General features: G+C 32.9%; 1 pseudogene; it reads right to left on the bottom strand.

The window, feature by feature from the left end:
* Positions 1–2,571: 2,571 nt before the first annotated feature.
* LOC116122529 lies at positions 2,572–4,111 on the bottom strand (annotated as a pseudogene).
* Positions 4,112–12,136: the final 8,025 nt, after the last annotated feature.

Here is a 12,136-nt window from a genome sequence, read left to right as displayed (position 1 = left end):
ATTAATTACTTTGAGTTTTAATTTCATGATTGAGTGTTTATCTCTTTGCTTATGTCTTTTGGATTTTTGTCACCATTCAAATGTGTGTTGTTCACAGATGCTGAGAAGTGATTTGTGATTGTGCCTCTTGGGATAAATACCGTAGATTAGCAAATGCTAGAGATAGGTTTAGCGATCTATGAAATCTAGATGATTTCCACAAAGCTTAGAATCCTTTGAACTATTAATCTTCATTTTGTTCGGTGCGGAAGCATAATAGGGATAAGTAGGGAAATGTAGCATGAGAATGTTTTTTACAACTTAGGGAATTCGATTTTCAATCAAGGAATTAAACTTGGGTAATAGATTCTATGATTTGGGTTAGCGTATTTAGGTGAATTCAACACCCTAGCATTTGTTTTAGAATTGTTTAATTAGTTAAGTTGTTGGGTTTTGCATTTATATTTAGTTTGTTAATCTTCCATCAATCCAATTTATTGTTGCTTCAATTAGGACTTAAACTAGAAAAATCGGTAATTAGTAACACTATCCTCGTGGGAACGATACTCACTCATCACTTTATTACTTTTTGCGACTAGTATACTTGCTATTTTTGCATGTTGTAGTTTCAACGCATCATTTCTCAGCTCACTTTACTCTTTTATAAGTGAAAGAGAGAGTGAACTGAGGTTTACAATCACGTTTAAACTGAAGCAGGTGTAGTTAAAACTACACCGTTTCTGTACAATTTCACATAGGCCCTCACACGTTTGACAGTTAACAAACAACACCCAGTTTATACTACATTCTAACAATCAGAGCTTTCATACCCATTTGAAGCTATATCAACACTGCCACTAGCCTCTTTCTCCCCTGATCTTTTCTTCCTATCTGGACAATCTCTTTTAAAGTGCCTTTCTTTATGACAATGGAAACACTTCCTGACAAACTTTGATTTAGACTTAGATCTACTCCTAAAGTGACCTTTCTTTGACACTTTTTTCCTCAGATCTACCCCTGATATTCAGTCCTTCTCCATCTAACTTACCCTCCTTTTTAAACTCAGCATCCTTAGCAGTAATGACTCCTACTACTTCATCTAGTTTGAGGGTTTGTCTATCATACTTCAGATATCCACAAAGTTTGAGAAAATTTTTGGGAGAGAATTAATAAGGATCACAACTTAATCTTCATCCTCAACTTTAATACTAAGACCCTCTAAATCCTATAACAAGCTTCATGAAGTCATTCATATTGTCACCTAATACTTTGTTTTCATCCATTTTAAAACTGAAAAATTTCTATTTTAAAACTAACCTATTAGGTGAAGACTTTGACAGATACAAGGAGTCTAACTTTTCCCAAATTTCTGCTGGTGTAGTTATCTTCTTAACCTCTCTTGGGACTTTATCTCCTAACCCTAGAATTAGTGAACTGTAAGCCTTATCTAGCAGTTCTTTCTTTTCCTTATCAGACAAAGTCACTGGTAAACTATCCTCACCTTCTAAGGTAGCAGACAAACCATCATTAACTAAGACAGCCCTCATCTTCATCTTCCATAACCCATTATCATTATCCCTTGTAAACTTCTCAACTTCATACTTAGACATTAAACTTCTCAACTTCATACTTAGACATTTCTAGGTTTCTCACCTTCCTAGTTATTAGAGTAAAAAAAACCCCAATTTCTAGAGACAAACCGAAGACCCTAAGTTACAAGAAAAGTACTATGAAAATAGCAAACCCTAGACTACCATCGATTTGTAAATTGGATCTCACAACCTATAGTAATAACCTAGGTGCTTAAAAAACAAAGCTCTAATACCAATTGTTGCAACATGAAACCCAAAACAGAACAAAAATGCAGTATCCGAAAAACCAAGCAACCACCACAAGTGTACAGCAATAGTGTTTAAGCAAAAATAAAGACAAGAGAAAGGAAAAATAACACCAGATATATAGTGGTTCGGTAATCTGAAAGATTACCTACATTCACTCTTCAGGGCAAAAGAAAAAGATCCACTATGAGAAGTTGAGAAACCTTATAGAGATTCGGCTCACCCCTTTTACACAAAGCACAAACCCGAGAAAAGCCCCTTTGATTTTACACCCGTACACCCAGGTGCTCTCACCACTCATACATTATGAAATAGGCAGAAATTAGAGACAATTTATACAGCAAAACAAGGGCAACCCAAATTGGACAGATAAGACCTACCATCACCGTTGATTCCATCGACGTTCTTCGGATTTCCAGCACAGCATCTCTAACCGTTTTCTCTCTCTGTTAACCAAGAGAGAATGAACCAGAAATGAGCTGTGCACGACCTAATCAGATTAGGTCTTTGAAGATGCTAGAAAGACTGAAATGCCCCTTAAGTCAATAACATTTTACATTGACCACCCAAAGTATAAATTGACTTCCACGTGTGAGTATCAAGTGCACCATCACAACACGACTGTATTATAAGTTAACCAACATTCATTTTATTTATAATTACTGATACATTTATAACACTAAATCTTGGAATCTGCAGTAGACAATTACATTGAATCTAACAATTACAAGTAGTAGAAACAACACTTAGAATTCTATTGATCATCATCCCATCTGTTGAATATTCTCATCCTTAAACCAGATTTCATTTGAAGAATAATCGATACGTTTGGATCAAAACACTGTCCGTCGACTACTTCAACATTGTAGTTATGAATTATGGTGGCGGCTACCGCCTTCAACTGAGTGAAAGTAACTTCTTTTCCCAGACAGGTTCTTGGTCCCGCATGGAAAACAAAGAACTTGTACGAAGGTTCATGTTTGATCCCTCCTTTCTCCGAAATCCATCTCTCAGGTTTGAACTCCAAGCAATCATCTCCCCATATCGACTCTATTCTTCCCATTGCATACAGAGAAAACAAGATCTTCGTCTTCGGAACAGCACTGTGACCACTCGGAAGCGTGTCTGCAACTAATGGCGCCTTGTGCTCGAAAGGAACGGGTGGGTAAAGCCTTAATGCTTCACATAACACTCCCTGAAGATAAACAAGCTTATTATTTAGCTCTTTGATGTCAAATCTCCACCATTTTCCCCCCATTTTGTCCTCCGGGATTACCAGTTTGAGCTCTTCTCTGATCTTGGTTTCCACTTGTGGATTCCTGGAAACAAGCCAAAAGAACCAAGTGAGAGCAGAACTTACCGTGTCCCGCCCAGCCACCAAGAAAGACAAAGCGGTATCTCTGAGGAATTTGTCATCAGATTTGAGTCCGAAATTGTAATCTTCATTTATGTATGATGTTAATAGATCCACACCCTCTTGTTCTTCTTTCACTGCGAAGCCTTTGCTCAGCTCCGCTCTTTTCTTTTGTATATATTCAAGAATTGTACGATCTATAACTTCCTTGGATTTTTTCAATTTTTTTTCCTCTCCGATGCCTAGCCATCGTTGTAGCTTCCAGACTCTTTCTGGGACAACATGCCTGTAAAATATCGATTCCTCAGCTTCTTCCACGGCCTTTGCAAATGGAACTTCCGGGAATTCACTGGACAGACAGCCTGGATCGTTTCCTGTAACCAATATGCAAGTAGAATCAAACACAAACCTCTGGAACAAATCCTGCAAGTCAATAGGTTTGCATTGCTTTAGATACGTTGTCCAGCATTGGGATGAGCCCTGTCTCTATTTTTTCCAAGCTGGTCTTCACCAAAAATTTCTGAAACCTCCGACGATTCATCAAAACTTGAGCAGCTTTTCTCTGGCCTCTCCACAAATCTGAGTCTACATTAAAAATCCCATCTCCCAAAATATCAAAAATTTCCCGGAACTCATCTCCTTTTGGGAAGTTTGAGATGTTTGAGGTCGTTATATAGTGTACATTAGCTGGATCGACTGTGACAAGAATGTCCATGTTAGCGAACCAAGGCCCTTTGAAGAGAAAAGTGCACTGGCTTTTCTGCATTAGTTCTGTGACCCAATCGTGAATCCTATGAACGTTAAGCAAAAGCTCTGGCAACATTCCCACTATTGGAAAATTTTTAGGCAATCCATTGTTGTTTTTGATGAAGTTGCAAAGAATGAAGAAGATGAAGCCAATGACTGCCAGGAAGATTTCGAAAAGGCCAATGAAAGCCATATTGTTTTATTGCCTATTGAGCGAATTGTATGTACTCTGAGTTTGTGAGAACACATTTATGCTTGAGAAGATTATGTAGAGGAATAATAATATGGGACAATTAACTTTAACATGCAACTTACCATCTCATTTTTTTGATTTGATGAGACCAGACCGTCTTATGATATATATTGTCACAGATCATTATCATTATTTTTGAATAACAACCCGTTATCATTCATTAGCTACCATCATTATCAAAATGAGTTGGATGAAATTGTATCACATAAGTTTTTCACCACCTGAACAAAGTGAGGTGATGAGGCTGGTAATATACGTTTTTCTCAGTTATATATCGAGTATAATTTAATTAGTTATGTTAATCATGCATTCAAAAAAATGTGCCATATTGAGTTGTTGAGATGTCATATAAGATTGTTGAAGCATTAATTGATCATTTAATCACATTAATTAACCTGTGCAAGTATTGTTGTAGCGTGATGATATCATTTTGAGATCAACATGACATAAAAAATAATAAAAAACGGTTCAACCTCTCGATCGAACCAGTTGGACCGGCGATTCGTAAAAAAAACCAGTCCAATCGCGGTTCAAACTGGGTCATTTGAAAATTCTGGTTTTTAGTCGAACCGACCCGGCTCGAACCTAGTTCCTGATTCAACCGTTTGAAACAGTCGAGCTGGATCAGGTTTTAAAACCCTGATCGGCACCATCTAACAGTGAGCAACAAAAATACAATCAAATTTTATTGTATTGGAAAATACAATTAACTTTTTAGGAGGAAGTGATTTGTTTGGAGATTGGATAGATCCAAAAATTAATAATATGATTCGTTACACTGATAGTTAATTAAAGCGAAGCAAAATTTGTATTTACATAACAGTAGTGCTATTTGGATCAATTCATCCAAATCAAAAACTTTTTTGGGAAGGTAAATCTACCGTTTAGTAAAAGAAAATTATTTTTGGCTGGAAAAACAATTTACACCCTTGACATTATGAAAGGACCAGAGAGAAGTGAAAAGTAAGAATTAATTTATTATAATAATTCAATTGCTTTTAAAAAAAACACATGTGAAGGTACCCGTTTTATCTCCCAAAGTTGCAAGTGTAATTCCTTATTACAAGTACATGTTTTTTCCTTATGTCAGACTTTTATAACCCAAAGTTGCAAGTGTAATCTCTTATTGCAAGTGTAAGAACCGTTTGTAATACATTGATTTTCAACACATTTTCATACATAAGGCACACCCTTTTATGTCATTTTTGCCAACAAATGAATATACTAGTTCATATTGTGATAAAATAGATGTTGGATAAAAAATGTTTTTTGTAATTGATCTGAATGTTGTGTCGATAAAATAAATAGAGGTGGATAAAAAATGTTTTATATATATTAATCTGAATGTTGTGTGAATAAAAAGGAGAAAGTTGGATAAAAAAAATGTTTTTTGTATATTGATCTGAATGTTGTGTAGATAAAATAGAGAGAGTTGTAAAAAAAAAAGTTTTTCCTATATTAATGTTTTATTTATATGTGTTCTGAATATTGATAACAAAGTATTTTTTTTCTTAAATACTCTTAATCACCTTAAGTCATGGTTATATATATATACAATATTATGTGTGTAAAGTCTCGTATAGAATGTTTTAATATATATTTATATAGGTAATCAAATATAAAGTCTCGTATATAATAAGTATGCCATGTCATTATGATAAAAGTCATTTTCTCTATATTTGTTTAATAAAATTATATTGTATTAATTTAAAAAATGAATGAAAATATTAATATATTTATTGATCTTTATTCAGAGAATGTGATACATCCTTTTGCATAGATAGTCGAAGGGTATCTAGGCAATGAATGGTGGGCTACGGGCTATGCGTTGCTCCACCACTGCATTATTCAAGTGTTCATATATTTATTGATCTCTATTCAGAAAATGTTTATAGATTTTGTACAAAAGATTTTTTTATCTATGCACAAATAACTTAAAATTCGATTAAGTCAACCATTGTAACCCAAGTGTTCATATTTCGTTTGGTATGGTTTTGTTTAGTAATAAGTGCTAATTTTCATGTTGAAAGGAAATCATTATTCATAATTTGATTTGGAAGTGAACTATGGAATCAAAAAAGTGAAATGCGGTATTGGAAACAATTTTCGGCAACAATAAAGATATTGTTTGAAATTGAACTTTTATCACAAATGTCTTGATTATAATTAAACTTATAATTGTCAATATGAGTCAAGTTTATAATAACTCTTATCATATAATTAAATTAAAATATTGGATTTGTTTTTAGTAATAAATCAAATAACAAATTCAATGTTATGAAAATATTTTATTGGAATTTGATTTTCAGACTTAACGATGAGAGAGAGAATTAAATGAAATTTAAAATCATTATGAAAAGTCTCCGATAAAAAGTCAAATATATCCCTATTTTATCCATCAATTGATTCAACAATCATTTTTGTTTAATTAATTATTTACTATGAGAAAGAAGGATCTTCTTGGACCATAAACCAAAAAAATCTCGTTAATGTCTCAGTGCATTTACTCCTCTCCACCCAACATTTAGTACCTTAATTTTAAATCCACCTTGATCATATCCAGCATATTGCATAATATTATTATTATAATATCTCCAATGAGGTTTAGTATCTTATGAAAATACATAATTTAATGAGAATTTTGGAAAATTACTTCAAGCCTTAAAAAGAGAGTAAAAGACTGGAACTCTTGATGAAATTGCCAATTTTTTTTTTTTTTTTTTTAAAGTGAACATTGAAAAAAAAAAATCAATAAAGAAACACCAAATCATAAAAATAAAAAGGTTAATCTTGGAATTAACTTATATATTTAAAGGTGGGGGCTAGTAAGACGAAGGATGGAATGCATATAACATTACTTTTTCGGAAAGTGACTTTTAGCCGCCCACCTGATTGATCTTTAGTCCTTACTTTTAAATTTATTTTTTCGTTTGACAAATTTAACCTTAATTTAAATTACTAAAAATAATATTATAATTTCTAAACATATTTATACTCTATTTTATATTTTTGTTTTAATATTTAACATTTAATCTTACATAAACTAACCTAATCTTAAATTTTCATAATCATTGAAACCTTTTGTTTTATTTTAAATATTTGTTTGTTTGATAAGAAGATAATACTAAAACTATGGAAAAAAAATGGGATAAATTTGAATATGAAGAAAAGAAAATAAGTTGAAATCAAGAAATTAGGGGACAAAAAGGTGTAAAGAAAAAACTTAATTAAGTTTGATTTGAGAAAAATGGTGTAAAACAAAAAAATATATAATTAAGTTTGAAATTGGGAAAAATAAACCTAATTAACCTTAAAGGATCATTTTTTGTATTAAGTAAGATTTAAAGATTTTTTTATTTTATTTTATTTTTAATTATAGAAGGTGTATGCCAAGTAGCCAACAGCCCATCATTTTCCTAAAGCTTGAGTTGGAAACTAGAGTCCCATCCTTATTATTAGGGAAGTGATTTTAAACCCCGCTATTTTCCTATTTAACCCCATCTTCAAGCTTAAGTGAGGACATAATTGTCATAAAAAAATTATTCATCTTCTTCCTCCATATTTTTACTTCATAGCTTTGTATAAGCAATTATAAGATATCAAAAGTAAATTTAAATCAATTAAAATTAATATAAGACCAAATCAATTAATATCACTATTATAAAAATTACAGATTAATTTGTTTATAGAATTACAATCTAAAAACTCTTACGATCAAGTAATTTTAAATCTATCTTGATAAAAGAGAAATCTTATTTTATTCCATTAAAAACAAAATACCCAATACCACAAACTCTCTTTCTCGTTAAAGAAATTTGCGATACCTAGATCTCAAAACTCTTACAATCAAGCAATCAATTCTAAATCTCATCTTGACATAAGAACAATCTGGTTTCGTTTCCATTAAACAAAATACAAAGTATTAAAATTCTTATTAAGGAAATTTGTGATATCTGGTTTGATGAAAATGAAACTAATATTTAAAAAAAATACCCAGTATTAAATTCTTTGCTTTGTTATTTTCTTTTACTTTTTTTTTTCTTCCACACTTCTCTAATTTATAAGTTAGTTTAATTAATTCAAATTTTTTAATTATTATTCTTACAATCTTCGAAGTAAAACACATATGAATGGATTTTCTATCTTTGAACATTACATTTCGAACAAAAAGTATAAAAAATATTTGAAGCATAAATAGAAGGGCTTTACAGAAACATTTGCATATACAAAAGCATCTTAGAGTGATAAATTGAGAAGCAAAAATGCTATGGATATCGAATGTTGGTATTGAAATTTTGCACCGATCTATGTAGCATTTGATTCGGACGTGGTCACGTAGGACTCAACACAGGTATTCAGTGAATAAACGGTTGTCTAACAATTATGGACGCTTGTCCATATCTTATGGACGACCGTTCATCATGAATGGACGAGAGTCCATAAAATATCAATGGACTCCCGTCCATATATTATGGAGGGGAGTCCCTTTACTATGAACGACCGTCAATATAATTTTAAAGCACAAAGTATGGACGCCAGTCCATCTCATAAGGACGATCATCCATTGGCGCTTTTACAAATAAGCGTCAAAATTTTTAGATGAAATATTCATTTTTAAAGCACAAAATTTTAGATGAAATAAAGGAAAAAAAAAAAACTTTGATTTTTAAAGTACATAGTATGGACTCTAGTCCATCTAATGAGGATGGACGTCCATATACAATGGACGGCTATACAAATGAGATGGACTGGCATACATACTCAAATATATATATTTTTTTTAAATTTACAATTTTTTTTCATTTATAAAAAAAAAAAATGCAAGGCAAGAGAGAAATGAAGAACTAGATAAAAAATACTCACAATGTAATGCCAGAGTCTAGGATGGCGATGATGAAGACGAAGAACGGTAGCAGATGGAGACGAAGAATGACGACAAATGGAGATGAAGAACGACGACAAATGGAGATGAAGAAGACGAAGAATGGCAGTAGAAGGCTTTTGTTTTTTAAAACCTGTTTGGGAGCCCTAATTTTTTAAACATTCTAATTGAAAATTTTAAAGAAAATTTTTTATTAAACTAGAATTTGGGTATGAACGATCGTCCATTGTATATGGACGCCCGTCCATTATTTGTGTTTAAGCTTTTCTGGATGAACGTCCGTCCATAGTAAATGGACACCCGCCCATAGTAAATGGACATCCGTCTATATTATATGGACGGGAGTCCATTGATATTGACGTGGAGTCAGTATTTTCTGCCTAACGTGGCCGCGTCTTAGTGGATGCCACATCATTCGGTAAAAAAATTTGGTGCACAAATCCGGTATCCATAGCATTACTAAAAGATAAAATGTGTGAGTCAATAGCATCACTCTTTTAAAAGTACGATAATAATAAAATAAAATAAAATAAATAGAAGATGACATTTTATCCTTCATTAAATGCAAGATAGGGCTAATGATAATCATTCTTAAATAACTTCATACTACTTGCTAATCACTTTTATCCCAAATTAATGGGTCTAGCACGGCCGCTTTCAAGCCCAACCCAAGCTACGGTGTTGCTCTTGCCTGGTATTATGGCCCAATTTCATGGGCAAAAACCCACTAGGCTGCACTAGGCTAAAACTTTATATAGCATGTTGTATTTATGGAAAATTGAATTTGAAACTTCACAAAATTGACATTGAAGTATGTAATATTTATAATGTTTAGCTTTATAAATTTAGTTTGTAATATTACAAGGTTGATAATTTTAAAGTAAACAATAGTATGTTAATATCTCTAATTATTTGTTCAGTATACCTCATGAAGATGCATAATTTGAAAGGAGAATCTGGAATAGTACTTCAGCACTTAGAAATGCAGTAAAACACTTCAAACTCTCCATAAATCTCCCTTTTTTTTTTTTAATTATTTTTGTAGGCGCTTGTTTAGAAAGGATTTCAACAATAGATTTTTTTTTTTTCTTATGACCAGGGTTTATTCTCCAATATTCATTGAACACTCTACAAGCCCGATCTCTAGGTAATCTACCCAAATGACTAAAGTCTTATCGTCCAACTATAAGTCCAATGGTTTTTTAACAACAATAGATATTACACCTACCATAAACCTATTTTCTTATAGTGTCACTAGGGAAGGAAACACTAGGAATTGTCCCACAATTGAAATCCATAGCACTAACAATCTTAGACAAAAAGGAACCTATAGAAAATGGCATCTCTCAGGAATTTCATCCACCAATTTGAACCATTTTGTTGCACCCGTCCTGATAAATACGAGCCTATGACAAGCCAAAACACACGCCACCTTCTTTCCTTAACATATCCATCAATGGCTTCAGCTATATCTGTTGTAACAAATCTTCCATTATTTTTTATTAATGAATTGGCAATGTTCCTGCCAAGTACCACGGAATCTTCTAGAGCTGCAGCTCCACCTTGAGCTAGTTCAAGTGCCATGGCGTGCATGGCATCGCCTACCACTGTTATGTTTAGTTTGTTTAGATGCCCAAACATTATGTTCCATGGTTACTTGAACATCAATGGAGCCCAGGTCAATGTCGAAAGATTGGTTCGCCGGACGATTTCTAGGAACAATGGAGGGAAGTTCTTGGCATACTTCTCAATTACTTTTCTTTGTATTAGTTCTGGATTTCCTGGCATGTTTTCTCCTAAAATAAAAGAAGAATTTTACAAGATTGTATGATGAAATCATAATGAAAAAGTGTGAATATGAACTTTTTACGATGCACTTGTAATAGTAAAATAGTGATTGGTATGCTTGTTGAAATTTGGACTAAAACATAAATTTGATTGAAAATTAATTAGCGACAAACTTGTAACATCAACGATGACCTGTAAAAAGACACCGATACCTTTAAAGAATTGTAATCTAATATAATCTTATACTATGTTTATCTTCATAGACAGTAGAAAATGGAAAATTTGCTAATGAATGAAGATTTTCCCAGTAAATTAAATCAGTGGAGAGAAAAACTAATGCCAATTACCTTTAGAAATAGATTGAGTACAAGTGAAGAACCAATAGACCTCCTTATCACTGAGAGGAATAAATCCAGCCCTTATGCCACATCTACATATTGTTGGAATTTGAGGCTAATCCCATGGCCCTTAGGGAACATACTCAAACCTCTCATCGCTGATCATCCTACACTTACTACTGCTCCAAGCCCTAACCATTGTGCTGTTAGTGTATATTAATGTATGCCTTAGAAACTATTCGTGTTGTCGGTTTCAGAGCATTTTGTCTTATATCTATATATATATCATAAATAATAGAAGAAAGAGTTCTTCAATTCATATATATAAATTGCTTCCTTTATTCAGTCATGCATTTAAAATAAAGTATGTATATGAAATTCATATATATAAATTGCTTCCTTTATTCAGTCATGCATTTAAAATAAAGTATGTATATGAATTGCCCAGATGATTCATTTAATCGGTAAATGAATTATCGAAAAGGGTTCCCTACAGAAGCAATATAATTTGGGCAACTATATTGCACAGTAGGCATATCGGATGCTCCCGAAAAATATCATGAGTTGATATAAGTACGGATGACGATGATAGTCATGTCATTGGGGCATTGGTATGGATTTACGGTTGGTGAACTGTTTTTTGAACGTGACCGAATAACGACAAATCACTTGGAAAAGCATGTAGTCAATGATTTATCATTTGGTTATATCAGTGCACGATGTAGTCCTTTGACCTGAGACATTGTAGTCGGATCCGATATGGATGCGTATGGTTCATACGGTGTATAAGTACGAGACTAATCATGTTTCGTACAATAAAGCCTATTTGGTCATGCGTTGTTCATATGCGGAAACGAACGATGGTCAAGAGGGGATCCATTGACTCGGAAATATAGGATCGGGAGTACCGCTGACTCCATCCGGATTCGAGTTCCTAGACGAACATCGATAAATGTC

This window comes from Pistacia vera, unplaced genomic scaffold, assembly GCF_008641045.1.
Source record: "Pistacia vera cultivar Batoury unplaced genomic scaffold, PisVer_v2 Contig135, whole genome shotgun sequence".
Lineage (NCBI taxonomy): Eukaryota > Viridiplantae > Streptophyta > Magnoliopsida > Sapindales > Anacardiaceae > Pistacia > Pistacia vera.
This window is presented reverse-complemented; position numbering and strand designations above follow the sequence as displayed.